Source organism: Gopherus evgoodei, chromosome 3, assembly GCF_007399415.2.
Source record: "Gopherus evgoodei ecotype Sinaloan lineage chromosome 3, rGopEvg1_v1.p, whole genome shotgun sequence".
Classification (NCBI taxonomy): domain Eukaryota; kingdom Metazoa; phylum Chordata; order Testudines; family Testudinidae; genus Gopherus; species Gopherus evgoodei.
In genome coordinates, this window is record NC_044324.1 from 15,960,883 (window position 1) to 15,975,634 (window position 14,752).

Sequence of the window (14,752 nt, forward strand, 5' to 3'; positions counted from 1 at the left end):
TCAGGGGTTTGCTTGACTTGTGCTCCCATAGAGATGTGCGTGGAGTGGGAAGGCCAGTGTGCAGACCATTAGAAAGCCAAACCAGGGTAGAGCAATTATCTCCAGTCTCTGTAGCAGAGACGTCATTCTGCGTTCAGGGCTTTTGCAGGGCAGGAGCTCACAGCACATGACTGTCCTGGTGAGGCCCCAGCCTGCCTCCTGACCGCTGAGCAGGAGGGATGGAGCCAGACAGCAGAGGCAGGTGCTTCGTATCATGCTGTCCCTTGTAGACATTTTCTGCTGTGCCCTCTCCTGTCACGATTCAGCTTTTGTGCTGTCAGCTCCGAGCCAGGAGAGGTGATGGGAGTGTGTGTGCGATGGAGGGAAAGCAGCAGTGGGTTCAGAAAGGGAGTGCGCGCACACACACACACCTCTGCACACCCTCTGGTGCAGAATATTGTACCATTGCCTGATGTCTCTGCCTTACGGGGTTTCCCACTGGAGGAGCTGAGGGCAGAGAAGGTGCTGATTGGCTGGCAGTCCCATTGGCCAGTCAGAAAAGCTGGCGGCCCCAGTTATGAGGCTGAGGAGTTGGAGCCTTGGGCTAAAAGCTGGGAGCTGGATGGATCTGGGCAGGGAGCCATTGGGTGGGCCCGTGACAGTTGCCGCAACTGTACAGCCCTATGGGCCTCAGACGTGAGTGAGGAGAGGCACTTCTCTTCCATTTCTGAGCGACAAACAGACACACGGCAGAGGCACACGCCACCTTCCATGCTCCTCCCATCAAGGAGGAGAAGAGATGTCTCCTGAACCTGCTGTTCCCACCCTCCCACGTGACACCAGACATGGGAGGAGCTTGTGTGGAAGGGGTATTGTAGGGTGGAGGACTAGGGAACATGGTGTATATGGCTGGGTCAGTATCCTAACTCCTAGGTGTGTATCTAGCTCTCCAGTCTGCTGAGTAACCCTGGACCAATTATGTCAGCTCCCTGGGCCTGAGTTTCCTATTTGTAAAATGAAGTTCATGATGCTGACCTTGGTAAAGCACTTGGATACCTACCACTGGAGAGTGCTAGAGAACAGCTCGGTGTATTATTTATTTATTGTTAGTGGTACGATCACCTCTTCGCAGCGTGGCCGAGGGTAAAACTCCAACCTGGCTGGGACTATCTCCTGAGTTCAGGGGATTTTAGATCACGGGCGTCTGCGTGTCAGCGTGTCCCTTGCCCCGGCCCTCAGCGTTCCAGCTGTAACCACAAAGGAATAGAAATGCCATGGTGCTGCCAGCCGGCTCCTGCCTGTGTGCCGCTGAGAGCTGGCGGGATGGCTGGACGGTCTCCAATGCAACATGTTTTGCTGAGTTGCCGGGAGCGGTTGGGGCAGGGATGTAGGATCGTGGCTTTCTCTAGAGGTTGATTGCCCCCTGGGGATGTCCCCAGGGAGGGGAGAAGGGTGAAGAAAGCCAGGAGCAGTAGAGGTGAGGCTTGAGGGCAGAACTGGTTGGTGGGGAGGGGAATGACAATTGATGTGGGGAGTGGGAGGACTGGATCGATGTGGGGGACAGTTGCTGGGAAGGGAGGTGGGCAGATCTGGGAGTGATGGTAGCCCCACACGCTCTCAGGCCACTTCAAGCACTAGTAACCCCCTGCCCTAACCTCTGCCCCCACAACCCCTACATGTGCTGGCCTCAGCTCCACAAACATTCTGCCCATCCCCCGCCAACTATTCTGCCCCCCCCAATTTTCCCCCCACCTTCCCCCAAGCGTCACCTGTGCAGCTCCTCTGGCCCTTCACAGGTACACGCACAGACCTGGGGGCCAGCTGCAGCAGCTCTCCCTGCTCACCATCTCCCCATTCCTGGGGGCTGGGCAGCTCCACGGGCTCGTCATCCCTTCGCCTTCTCTGGCGTGGCGGGAGCAGGGCATGGACCTTCCCCCAGCTGCTGTGCTCTTTCTGCCCCTTCCTCACCGCCCCCTCCCCCAAACAGTCCTCTTGGCTATCCAAAGCCAGGCCCCTGCCAAGGCTCTGGGTAGATTCACTGGTGTCTTCCCCTCTCTTCCCATCCCCCGGCTTTGCCAGTGGAGCAGGGGCAGCGATGCAGAGCAGCAGCTGTTCTAAAACACCATTTTGTTGTGTCCAGGGTTTCCATGGTTGGGGGGTGAGCAGTGCTGTGCCCTCCTGGCACCTTTCACCCCCGATCGCAGTGTGCTTTGCAAGCCAGCCTTAGGCACAATTATCCTCGAGTTACAGGTGGGGAGGCTAAGGCACAAAGAGACCAAGTGACCTGTCCGAGGTCACCCAGGAGCCAGTGCTGGAGCTGGGAAGAGAATACAGGCATTCTGGTTCCCTATCGCCTGCTGTAACCACTGACCGAGTGTATGGACAGCCATGGGGGAGCCCTGGCCCCAGTGAGGTCAATGGCAAAGCTCCCATTTGCTTCAAGAGAGCCAGGATTTCACACTCTGGATTCTGCGACTGGTCTGGAAATCCTTTGGGAGCGGGAGCAGCAGGTAGGTGCTGGAGTTGGGAGTCTGTTTTGTCTGGAAAGTTCTCAGGGACATGGGTAGGGGGAGGCATGTAGTTGCAGGAGGAGTGGAGCTACTGGTTACATGTGCAGCTGTCTGGAAGCTAATGGAAAGCTAGGCAGCTTTCTGGCACTGGCTGCAAGGCCAGGGGTAATCTGTGAAGCTGGGCTGTGTTCTCAGGGCCCGTGGGTGCTGTGCCACAGGATCTGTGACTCAGAGGTGGCGGTGCGGGGTGGCAGCAGCAGCTGCTGCATGGGAGAACTGTAGCATGTGCACTACTTGCCCAATTGTCCATCTGTTCTTCCAATGTTATTACTGCTCTCTCTCTACCCCATTTCTCACCCCAAGCGATAGAAAGGCCTGCCAGCCAGCCAGCCAGCTGCTTCTGTGCACTACGGGCAGGGGAGGCCTGGAGCCTTGAAGGCCTATGTCTCAATCTTTCCATTCATAGCGAAGCCCGTTCCTACATGCCTGTTCCTAGCCTGGGCACGCTGGTTTGTTTGCTGGCTGGAGGGGTTCGAGGATGAGTCATAGCACAAATCTCACACCACCCACGGTATCTGTGAGGCCATAGAATGACGGGGCCAACAGGTGGCTCTTGATGGCTCAGAAGATAGGTAAGGAGCTGTAATGCCTTTCATGTCTGAATCACCGATGGAAATTGAGCCAGCAGTGACCGAAAATGCTCTCTTGGGGGCTCTGCAGTGACGGGTGTGATGTGAATCGTAGCGGCAGGTGCCCTGATTGCAAAAGACTCCACTAAAATTAGCTTCCTTTGGTTTAGGCCTCGGCCAAAAGACCAAACCAAGACTGACAGAGCCGTGAAGCAGGAATCTACCCTGATTTCTCTGTGAGGAAGGTTGAAGCAACGTCCATGATTTGGACTCAAGGAAGATTGTCCTTCTGCTGTGTCTGTGCGAAATAGGGGGAAATAAAGGATTTTGTATCTCTGCAACAAAAACAGTATGGTTCTGTCACTAACCAGGCTTTTCAAGTGGAGGTAGAAGAGGGATGTTTGCAGTTCAGGACCAATAACCTTTGCCAAACTCAGGAGATTAGCCAAGACCGAAGTACTTTTGAGTAGGTGAAAGGAAAGGCTTGTGTCACTTTGCATGACAACTGCCCGCCGGTCGGGGTGTACTGGGCCAGGACTTAGGAACAGTTTGGGAACAAGGTTACGCTCTCTTCTGAGCAGCCATTGCCCTGTCAGGCTAGAGTCACTTGAAAGAAAACAACACCAAGAAAAAGTCAAGAGGCTGAGAGATCGTATACCATGCATGTCTCCTTTGACGACAACCGTAGTAGCTCTGCTCTCTGCAGGCCAGAGTCCTTAAACATTTACAAGTACATGAAAAACAGAGGCCACCTGGTTTCATAGCAACCCGCACCATGCTCTCCTGCCCTGGCTGACACTGGGACGACGACAGTGGCTAATGTGTCGGTGTCTAAAGTGTGGCACCTACCAACTTGATCTGCTCAGTGTGGCAATCCAGTCTCCTTCAGCACCGATTCTGAGTGTGTTTGTAGGAAGGGAAATGCTAATTTAAAAGGTTATTTCCTGCAGTACATCAGGTGGGTGACTCTTACGCCTTCTCCCACACGGCATCCCAGGCATCTCTCCTGAAAGGTGATGACACAACGGGCACGGCCCCACAGAACCCATGAAGTGAAGCCTGGGCCCTGATTCAGAGGGCTGGTCGAGAGGAGCTGAGCAACTGCCTGGGTTACCCGAGGCAGCAGGGGTAATGCCACGTGTTGGGTGATGGGGGTGCAAGCTGAGGCTTGGAGCGGGGCCAGCGGAGTTGAGCTGCTATTCTAAGCCACCAAGCCAGATTTACGCTTCATCTGCCCCAGCTGGTGACCTCCCTGCCTTGAAGCCACCCTCCCTCCTGGTGCCAGCAGCCCCCTCCCTCTGCCTTGGAGCCTGACCCTGCAGGGTGCTGGGCACCCTCACAGCACATGGGGCCTGATCCCACCCCCCTGTAGTCTAGGTTTGCAATTGATTTGACTGGGCTGCGTGATCAGGTCATTGACTTCAATGGGAGCTTTCGGCCCCTTGGAATCCAGCCGTCAGACCAGTGCCCCAGCTCCCGTTCCCTGGCACGTGCTCAGTGGAGCTTGGGAACACCAAATCCTGGTGGGGCTGCCCAGATTGGGGCTGTGTGCCGGCTTTGTGCCAGCGGCCCAAGCTAAAGGAACAGCCCTGGTACCTATGGACTGTTCCTTTCAACATACCGAAGAAGCAATGGCCGTAGCGGAGAGAGTGGTGGGGGAGCACATGGGAGCTGCCATCCCAGCTGTTGCAGGCCACCTCTTCAAAACATTATTTTAAAAGCTGTGATTAAATACAGGAAACAAGGGGAGAAATCTGCTTGGTGGCCCCAAGGGCCTGACCTGGCTCGATGCTGAGCGCCTTTCACTCTCACTGACGCCAATGGGAAGGGAGGGGGCCGTGCACCTTGCAGGATGGAGGCCTGGGATGAGGTCTATGAAAGGGTGAACTGGAGCTAGTGAGCTCAGTTAAAGCACCCGGTTGCACCTGGAGGGCGGCTTGGGCCTAGGCGAAGACGAAGCCCAGCTGGGTGGTGAGTACAAAGGGAGGAAGCAAAGTGGAGGAGGAGGCTGCAGGCATTGGTGCCAGGTCTGTAAAAATGTTTTTTGGGGGGAGGGGAGTGAGCTTGACTGCTGTACGTAGTAGGCTGCAGCACAGCGGTGCAGGTGTTAAATGCTTGCCATGTTCCACCCCAGAAATGGCTGACTTTGTGGGCAAAGTGCTGTTTGTAAAGGGACTTTGGGGAACGCGCTAAATTGGGTTAGAGCAAATGAAACATCACTGGTTAGCTGGGGGTCACCCACCCTGCCTGCTGTTTGGAAGCTGAGAACTTCTTCCAAACAATTTCCTTTGCTGATAAAGCTGTTGTGATCATTTGGATTGAATTTGCTGAAGGAGGAGGGAAGGGGTCTGGCAGATCTTCTAATTTCACTGAGCTGGCTACTGGCCTATTGCAAATGTGCCGCTCTCTGTGGAATTTACTGCTCTGGAGGTATTTAGCACTGAAAAAAACAAATCAATGCAATTATCCCTTCTTTTTGTTGTTTTATTTGTATTACCATAGTACCTAGGAGCCCCAGTCAGGGCCAGGCCCACACTGCGCTGGGTGCTGTTCACCCCCACAACAAAAAGCTGGTCCCTGCCCCAGGGAGCTTGCAATCTGAGGAAATATCAAGAGGCAGCAGATGGCTAAGGACAGATGGGGAAGTGCAGGGAGCCAGTGAGGCGATACTGGCAGCACGACAGGCTGTGGGGTTTGGGGATAAACAGATGCATTTAAACACAACTCAGGGCTCCAGGCCTGCACAGAGGAGTCTGGCTGCACCAAATGGACAAAGTCACCAGGCGTGACTGACACAGAATGTTTACCTATAACTGTATTTACTGCCCAGCTGCACCACACATCAGTAACTCTTAAACAGAGCCCTGGGTGGGCAGACCTGCCCCCTTTCTATTACAGGAATAGTCAGTGTGGGGTTTGAACCAGGGCCCCGCAGGTCAGGGATTCTGTACTGGCTTCTGGCAGGTAGGCTCAAGCCACTAGCTAATGCTGTAGGGGCCCAGTTCACTTTCCAAACATTGCTCATGAGTATCTGCGGGGCCAGCAATGCGTGAATGTTACAGTGAAGATCTGCGTGCCCAGGTGGGGAACTAATGGGTCAATGTAATTGGGTGACAAAGCAGATGAGACCAACTCGGTTAACTCTAAAGAGGAAGACACGTCCAAGGCTAATCTCCACCCTTGCAAACCACACAGAGGACTAGATTCTCTCGACTGTACCCTCTTTAGGGCTGAGGTTGTCTTCCTCCGTGTACGTAAGGTGCACTGCATGCTGTTGGTGCTAGGAATGTAATAAATCAATGGATCTGAGACAGAGAGTTCACACTGGGAATAAGTAAGGGCTGAATTTGTTCCAAGGTGGCTGTGTTAATTTTAACACACCCATTTCTTAGGTTTGCTTTAAGCAAGTTGGAGAGAGAAAGAGAGAGAGAGTGTGTGTGTGTGTGACCTCCTTTTCACCAGGCTTGTTCCCCTGAAGTTTTGAAATCATCGCCTGCCAGTTGCTGGATCATGTCGTCTCGTCCTAATGGATAGGCGTCAGTTCTGCAGCACTGACTTACAAAGGCAACAATTGCCTTATGGAGTGGGAATAATAATAATCGTAGGCGCGGGGCTGTTGAGCAGTGCAAGCTACTCCTCTGTCACTTTTCTATTAAACACTAAAAAAAACCCCAGCAGAGCACAAGCAGCAGGGATGCCACAGAAACAAACTCTGGAGTTGCGACTGGTGATGAACCTTCCCTGCAGAGAGAAGCAATTTGTACGAAGGACAGATACAAATTAAAGAACAAGTTTCCCTCTGGGGCAACGGCAAGTGCCAGCGATGATGAGATGAATTTCGTAAACACAGAGCGAGGAGATTGATCAGAAGGAAAAGAAAGCAGCAAAGCTGCTACACTGGGACCCCAGTGGTCTAGTCCCATTTCTGGGGTGTCTTATGTTCCTGCCTCCCTGTTTGATCCTCACTTAGAAGAACTAGCATGCCTCTGCTCTCAGCAATATCATTGCAATTTGCTGCATGGAACAGTGCTGTAACCCTGTGTGTATCTAATTGTGAGATTTTTTTTTGTCGTGCTGGAGATGTGCAGGGGTAGGATTATTTTCTTGCCTTTGGGCAGGAAGCCATTAAAAATTAAAGCTACAGATTTAGATGAGATGTCCTTAGTGAAATATTAAATAGACACCCACCCACACGCACACACACCCACATTACAGTGCCCAGATAGAGGGAAGAGGAGAGAAAAATGCACTAAAAGGAAAGTAAATTCCAAACTGCAACAGTGTTTTTCATACGTTTGTGGCTAAAGCGAGGCACTGAAGTCAGTGTTTGAGCACCTGAATCGAAATGGCCTGATATTCAGAGGTGAGGAGCACCTGTAACTCCCAGTGAAGTTGATGGCAGCTTTGCCTGCGTCAGGCTTGACCATCGGTAAGGAACGGATTTGAAATATGTTGGAGCATTCCGCCTGGCCGCTAGCAATGCTGTATCTTCCATGGCGCGCAATGCACTTTCTAAAGCCGCGACTGGTTTAGTTACCAGCTAACTGAGGACCTGCTCCCGCTGCAGTGAATGCTAACCCTCCCACGAATGTCAGTGCAAACAGGGTCAAGTCTTTAGAGACCGTTTCTCCCCACTGCCCTATTGCTACTGTTCAGACCACTTGGGGAGCTTTTTGCCAGCAGGCTCTGGGCTGAAACTTCGGGCCACATGATTTCAGTGGAGGGGCCCTGCTTGCAGAACTCCCTGCTCCTCTCTGGTCCATCAGACCCTGGCTTTGGCTACCATTAAGGCACAGAACTAGGTCTATTTACTTAACCGCGTTAATGCCTGACCAATCTGGCTGTGGGAAAGGGGAGAGCTTTCTCTCCACTCCTGCTCCAGAGACTCCAGACTGTTGGGTAAGTCTCTGCTATTCTACCTCTCCCCCACCTGATGTTGGGGGCGGGGCAATCTTTCTCCCACCCTGAGACTAACTCCTGGAACAGAACCTACTCTCCACGGGTGAGTGGGATTCTTAAACCCTGGTGGTGGTGGCCCCTGCTTATGCAGGAATCTGCTGTCACTTGCTGCAGCGCCTCAATGAGCAGTGTCCAGAAACACGATCTTCTTTCTGCATGGCAGTGGTGAGGCTACGCCTAGCACATTGCATAAAGTTCTAGACTTCTCCAGTAACTGCATCCCAAAGGGGGGGCGAGTGACATCATTGACAGCTGGAGCGTATTCACGTGCTGGAGGGAACGTGGAGACGAGCCCCTGAGCGGTTCAGGGTTGGAAGGACTGGTTTATGCAGACAGCCTGGTATTTGCAGAAAGCTTTGCATTTCCAAAATTTGTTACACACAGTAACTAACGAACCCTCACTTGCCATTAACTAAACCTTCTTTGTGAGTTAGATAAATAGAAATTTTCTCCACTTTAAGGAAACGGAGCTAGGGAAAGGTGAAGTATTTTCTCCAAAGTATTTAGGCATCTAACCTCCATTAAAGTCAATAGAGGTCAGGCACCTGAACATCTTTGCAGATCTAGGAAGAAATGATTTGTCCAAGGCTATGCAACCAGTTGATGTCAGGATAGAACTCAGGATTCCCTGGCTGCCAGCCTGCCACTCGGTCCATGCTGCACCTGCTGGAGAATAAAAGAACTAAACAGAGAGCTTGGATAATACAAGCATAATAAGTTACATACATAGCTGTCATTTGTCTGGGGCCTGATTCATGGTTTGGGTTGGTAATGGCGATACAGTTCTACATTAACTGCAAACGCACAGCGGAAAGAGCTGGCTGGGCTTTTTGACAGTTCAATTAGCACATCTGCTCAGTGTGCAAAACAGCAAAGAGAATTTTAGAATGCATAAAGAAGGGGATAGAAAATACTGCAAATATTACAAGGCCATAATGTAAATCAGGGTACCCCCCGAGCAAGAATACGGAGTTCAGTTCTGGTCACCTAATCTCAAAGATAATGTAACAGAAATATAAGGGGCTAGAGACAAGCTAGAAAAAGATTAGAGGCCTGGGGAGATTTCTATGTGAGGAAAAATTTTAAGGCTATTTGGACTGTTTAGATTAGAGGGGTAACAAATAAGAGATGATAGATGTAAATGGAATAATGAATTGTAAAGAGAAGGCAAATCCAGGTGCTTAATTTACCCTCTCATAATATGAGGACAAGGAAACATCCACTGAAACTGTAAAACAATAATCTTAAAAATGATAAAAGCAGATATTCGTTACTTTAAAAAAATCTTACCTGTGGAACTCATTGCCATTAGATATATTGAAGCCAAGAGCTGAATAGGATTCAGAAAAAGGATTAAACATTTGTGTGGTTAATGAGAATTAGGGCTATTGATTAATCACAGTTAACTCACGCGATTAACTCAAGAAAGTTAATCATAATTTAAAAAATTAATCACGATTAATCGCACAGATACACAATAGAATACCAATTGAAATTTATTACATATTTTGGATGGTTTGTCTACATTTTCAAATATATCGATTTCAATTACAACACAGAATACAAAGTGTACAGCACTCACTTTATTTTTTTTATTACAAATATTTACACTGGAAAAATTATAAAAAACAGTTTAAAAAAAACAACATGGAGTCTTTGTGGCACCTTATTTTTCAAGTCACCTCATACAACCTCTCTTTCATGAAAGTGCAACTTACAAATGTAGTTTTTTGTTACATAACTGCACTCAAAATCAAAACAATGTAAAACGTTAGAGTCTACAAGTCCACTCAGTCCTACTTCTTGTTCAGCCAATCGCTAAGAGAAACAAGTTTGTTTACATTTCTGGCAGATAATGCTGCCTGCTTCTTAATTACAATGTCACCTGAAAGTGAGAACAGGTATCGCATGGCACTGTTGTAGCTGGCGTCGCAAAATATTTACGTGCCAGATACACTAAAGATTCGTATGTCTCTTCATGCTTCAGCCATCATTCCAGAAGACATGCTTCCATGCTGAATACACTCGTTAAAAAAATAATGCGTTAATTAAATTTGTCATTGAACTCCTTGGAGGAGAATTGTATGTCTCCTGCTCTGTTTTACCCTCATTCTGCCATATAGTTCATGTTATAGCAGTCTCAGATGATGACCAGCACGTGGTGTTTGTTTTAAGAACATTTTCAGTGCAAATTTGACAAAAGGCAAAGAAGGTACCAATGTGAAATTTCTAAAGACAGCTACAGCACTCGCCCCAAAATTTAAGAATCTGAAGTGGCTTCCAAGATCTGAGAGGGATGAGGTGTGGAGCATGCTTTCAGACATCTTCAAAGAGCAACACTCTGATGCAGAAACCACAGAACCTGAATGACCAAAAGAGAAAATCAACCTTCTGCTCAGATAATGAAAATGAACCTGTGTTGGTAAGGGATATATGAATCTTTACTGCATCTGGCATGTAAATATCTTGCGATACCAGCAGGGCCGGCTCCAGGGTTTTTGCCGCCCCAAGTGGTGGGGAAAAAAAAAAGCCGCGATCGGTGCCTGCTCCACTGCGCCGTTTTCTTCTTCGGCAGCAGGACCTTCCCTCCGAGAGGGACCGAGGGACCCCCCCTGCCGAATTGCCACCGAAGAGTCCGACATGCCACCTCTTCCCCTTGGCCGCCCCAAGCACCTGCTTGCTGAGCTGGTGCCTGGAGCCGGCCGTGGATACCAGCTACAACAGTGCCATGCAAATGCCTATTCTCACTTTCAGGTGACATTGATTACATTTGCAGGAGATAATGCTGCCTGCTTCTTGTTTACAAATTTGTTTGTCTGAGCGATTGGCTGAACAAGAAGTAGGACTGACTGGATTTGTAGGCTCTAAAGTTTTATATTGTTTTATTTCTGAATGCAGATTTTTTTAAGTTCAACTTTCATGATAGCTTGCACTACAGTACTTGTATTAGGTGAACTGAAAAATACTATCTCTTGTTTTTTACAGTGCAACTATTTATAATAAAAAATAAATATAAAATGAACCCTGTATACTTTGTATCCTGTGTTGTAATTGAAATCAATATATTTGAAAATGTAGAAAATATCATCCAAAAATATTTAAATAAATGGTAGTCTATTATTGTTTAACAATGCAATTAACTGTGTGATTAATCGTGATTCATTTTTTTAATTGTGCGATTAATTGCGATAAAAAATGTTAATTGCTTGACAGCCCTAATGAGACTACACTGTAACAACGGATAAGGCTAAGAAAAATTGGAGGTGATAAACCCTCATGCTTCCTGGCATAAGTTAACCTGTAACTGAGGGTACTAAGAAGAAAATTCCCTGATGTGGAGATTATTCCATAACTGTTGACTGTGGGATTTTTTACACCTTCCTCAGAAGCATTGAGAAGTGGCTAATATCAGAGGCAAGATGGCAGACTGGATGAACCCCCAGTCTGATCCAGTATTACAGTTCCTCATGTAGTGGAAGGATGTAAACTTCCAGGAGGCAGAGGTCATCTTTCGTTTTGTCAAGTTACGAGTGATGGAATGAATCAAGAGGGTGGGGGAGAATGGGTTGGATGGCAGGAAAACTACCCAACCCCCATGAGAGCTGCAGGCAGTAGAATTGTCTCCTAAGGGGACAGCGAAAGCTCCATTGCTTGAGAGGTTCAAAACAGCATTGGACCAAGCCCTGAAGAATATCCTGCCAAGTGTCGTCCTGTGCTGGCAAGGAGCTAGACAAGGAGATAGAAATAGCAAACCCAGCAAAGAATCCCGTGGCACCTTATAGACTAATAGACATATTGGAGCATGAGCTTTCATGGGTGAATACCCACTTCGTCGGATGCATTCACCCTGGAAAACTCATGCTCTAAAACATCCGTTAGTCTATAAGGTGCCACAGGACTCTTAGTCTGGATCTGTAAAAGCAGCAAACACGGCTACCCCTCTGATACATAGCAAACCTAGTCAGTTTAACGTCCCTCCTGCTGGCATATGGAGCGACACATTTGCCTTGTTTCTCTTTCCAAACAACATTCTTGTTCCGTTTAAATGCCCGTGGCTAACCCTGCAGCCTGTAGGCCAAATCTTGATTCCTCCCTTGCCAAACAATTGCTCCAGTATCTGATGTGGCACGTTTTCATTTTCTCCATCCCCTCTGAAAAGCAACCCGATTCCTAGCCATGCAGCAGCTGAGGAGTGTAGTCCCATTCATTTCCTCTGGGCTACTTTCCACTGCCACGTGACTGTTTGAGCGTGGCCGGATTTGCTACGCCTGGCTGCTTGTATTGTTTCCATCTTCAAAGTGGGACATAACATACAAAGAAGCCCTTGGCACTTTGTCAGTCCGAACCCTTCCCCGCTAGAGCAAATGGGCATAGGAAAGTCTGGGCAATTGCAGCAAGTGATGCTAACTCTGAGTTTGCTTCTGAAGCCACAGTGGTGGCAAGAGATTCTTTCTTGATGCTTCATTCTAGTGGCTCATATGATTTGCAACTGGCACTGTGAAAAGTCTGTTTGCTTTGGAAATCACTGGGCATCTGGATTCATCTTCTCCCCTGCCCCCTCAGTTTCTGTCTATTCCAACCTCACGCTCTGTTTATATGGCCAGACGAAGCAGAACTTCCTTTCCAGTGAATTCAGCTTCTTACCAACTGTCAGCAATTGCCCGTCCGCCGAACTACAAAATAAAGTCTGACAGAGCCATAGGGTTGCCAGGTGTCCAGTTTTCGACCGATCACCCAGTCGAAAAGGGACCCTTCCCAGCCCAATGAAAATGAGCTGGTGAGTGAAGGTGAGGGAGAGCGAGCGACGGAGGGACGGGGATGTAGTGAGCGGGGCTGGGTCTCCAAGAAGGGGCGGAACATGGGTGTTCAGTTTTGTGTGGTCAGAAAGTTGGCGGCCTTACGAGAGGACTTAGAAGGGAGGCCGGCTGCCTGGTGGGACCATCCCATTTGTGCAGCAATGCAGGGACTGCTGCTTGCTGCAAGCTTGTTTGGTGCCAAGCACAACGTGACACTGACCCGGTTGAGGCTCGTAGGTGCTACTGCGGTGCAGCTGTTGAATGAGAGTGCCCAGCAGTGCACAACCCTGGGTTGTTTTTTTTCCAGTGAATCCCTGTGCCCGTTGTGTAAACAGGCTGGGAGGGGAGGTATTTGGTGAAGGGAGACAATAGAATCGGGTGACCAGATAGCAAGTATGAAAAATTGGGCAGAGGGTAATAGGAGCCTATATAAGACAAAACCACAAAAACCAGGACTGTGCCTATAAAATTGGGACATCGGGTCACCCTACAGCAGAAGCAGATGAGGGAGGAGGCTGGGGCGGCAGATTGAATCTGAACCAGAAGAAGTTGAAAACTGCTTCAAAACTCACCAGAGTCAATGGGGCCTAGTATTTAGGTGCCTAATTCTCATTGATTTCACTGAGGGTTAGATGCCTGTGGATCTGGGCTAAGCAGTCTTTGGACCTGATCCAAAGGGCTCGGCTAGTTCTTTCAGCAGCAGTTCAGAGCCCTCTAGTCCCAAGGAAGGTGTTTCCTGTTGTGTGAGCTCCCTGCAATAGGTTCTCAATCGCAGAGTGAATTCTTATAACAAAGTAACTGCCCGGCCACAAACAGCTCCTCTGAAAATCAGCTCACCGCTGTGCTCGCCCAAGGACGCCAGGCTGCTGTGCTGTAGGAGGAAAGAGAAGGGATCTAGTACTCAGGGGACCTTTTAAAAGAAGAGAGAGGAGACAAAAAAATAGTTTTGCATTCCCTGTTTCTGGCTTCTGCCTCCCTCCATTTCTACTAGGCCCTGCGCAGTGGAAGGAGTGTAATGGCTTTGGAGGGCTGGCAGGGGGGTTAATTTTTAAAATTAAAAGCCTAGAAGTGCTATCCTCACTCAGCTGCGGGGTATGCCTAGCAGCTGGAGGAACTCTTCTTACCAACAGCTAAGTAGCTTATATGCAGGGCCTCTGGTTTTAGGTTTTAACTGATAAACAGTGATAAAACCCTCCCAATTTTTTTTAAAAAAGAGTGTTTATCCATAAACACTAGAAAAACGCTGGAAATGGTTACTCAATTTGTGTTGTCCTCGTCTATGTTCCAGTGTGGCCAGCATGGCCACTGGGATGATCATGGGCTAAGCTTAAGAGCTTTCCCCGGTACTTTGTTGGAACCACCAACTGTTTTTGCGGCTGCCGTTCTTCCCGGTGTCCTCCAGAAAGAATTTCCTTGTATAAAAGTCCTTGGTCTATCACCAACCGGGATCGGTGAGCAGAGCTGAGAGGCGGTGGGGTGCTCCGTGCCACCGCTCAAGCTTTTCGAAGGCTGTCATCTGCTTCCTGCTCAGTCTGGAACTGTTCCCTTGAGGCTGGAGACACCAGTTCTTCCTTAGACTGTGGACTTGGGCTTGGTCCCTCTGGAAGTGATGTAGGTGATGGGGTTGTTTCCGTTGCTGGTGAACCGCTCTCCGGTGGTGCACCTGGGGGTATTTCAGGCTCTGGCTGAGTCTCTTCGGTATGGTTGTCTGCTGCTTCTGCCAGTTTTAGCTTGCTGGCGCCTTCTGGCGTTGGGGTTGAAGATGGATTTGCAAGCACTGTCGTCAGTGCTGGCAACGGTTCTGGTGCTGGCTGTTTTTCCAGTTCCTGGTCTGGGACTGGAAGCACTGTGGCTGTTTCCGTTGTTGGCATGGGATACC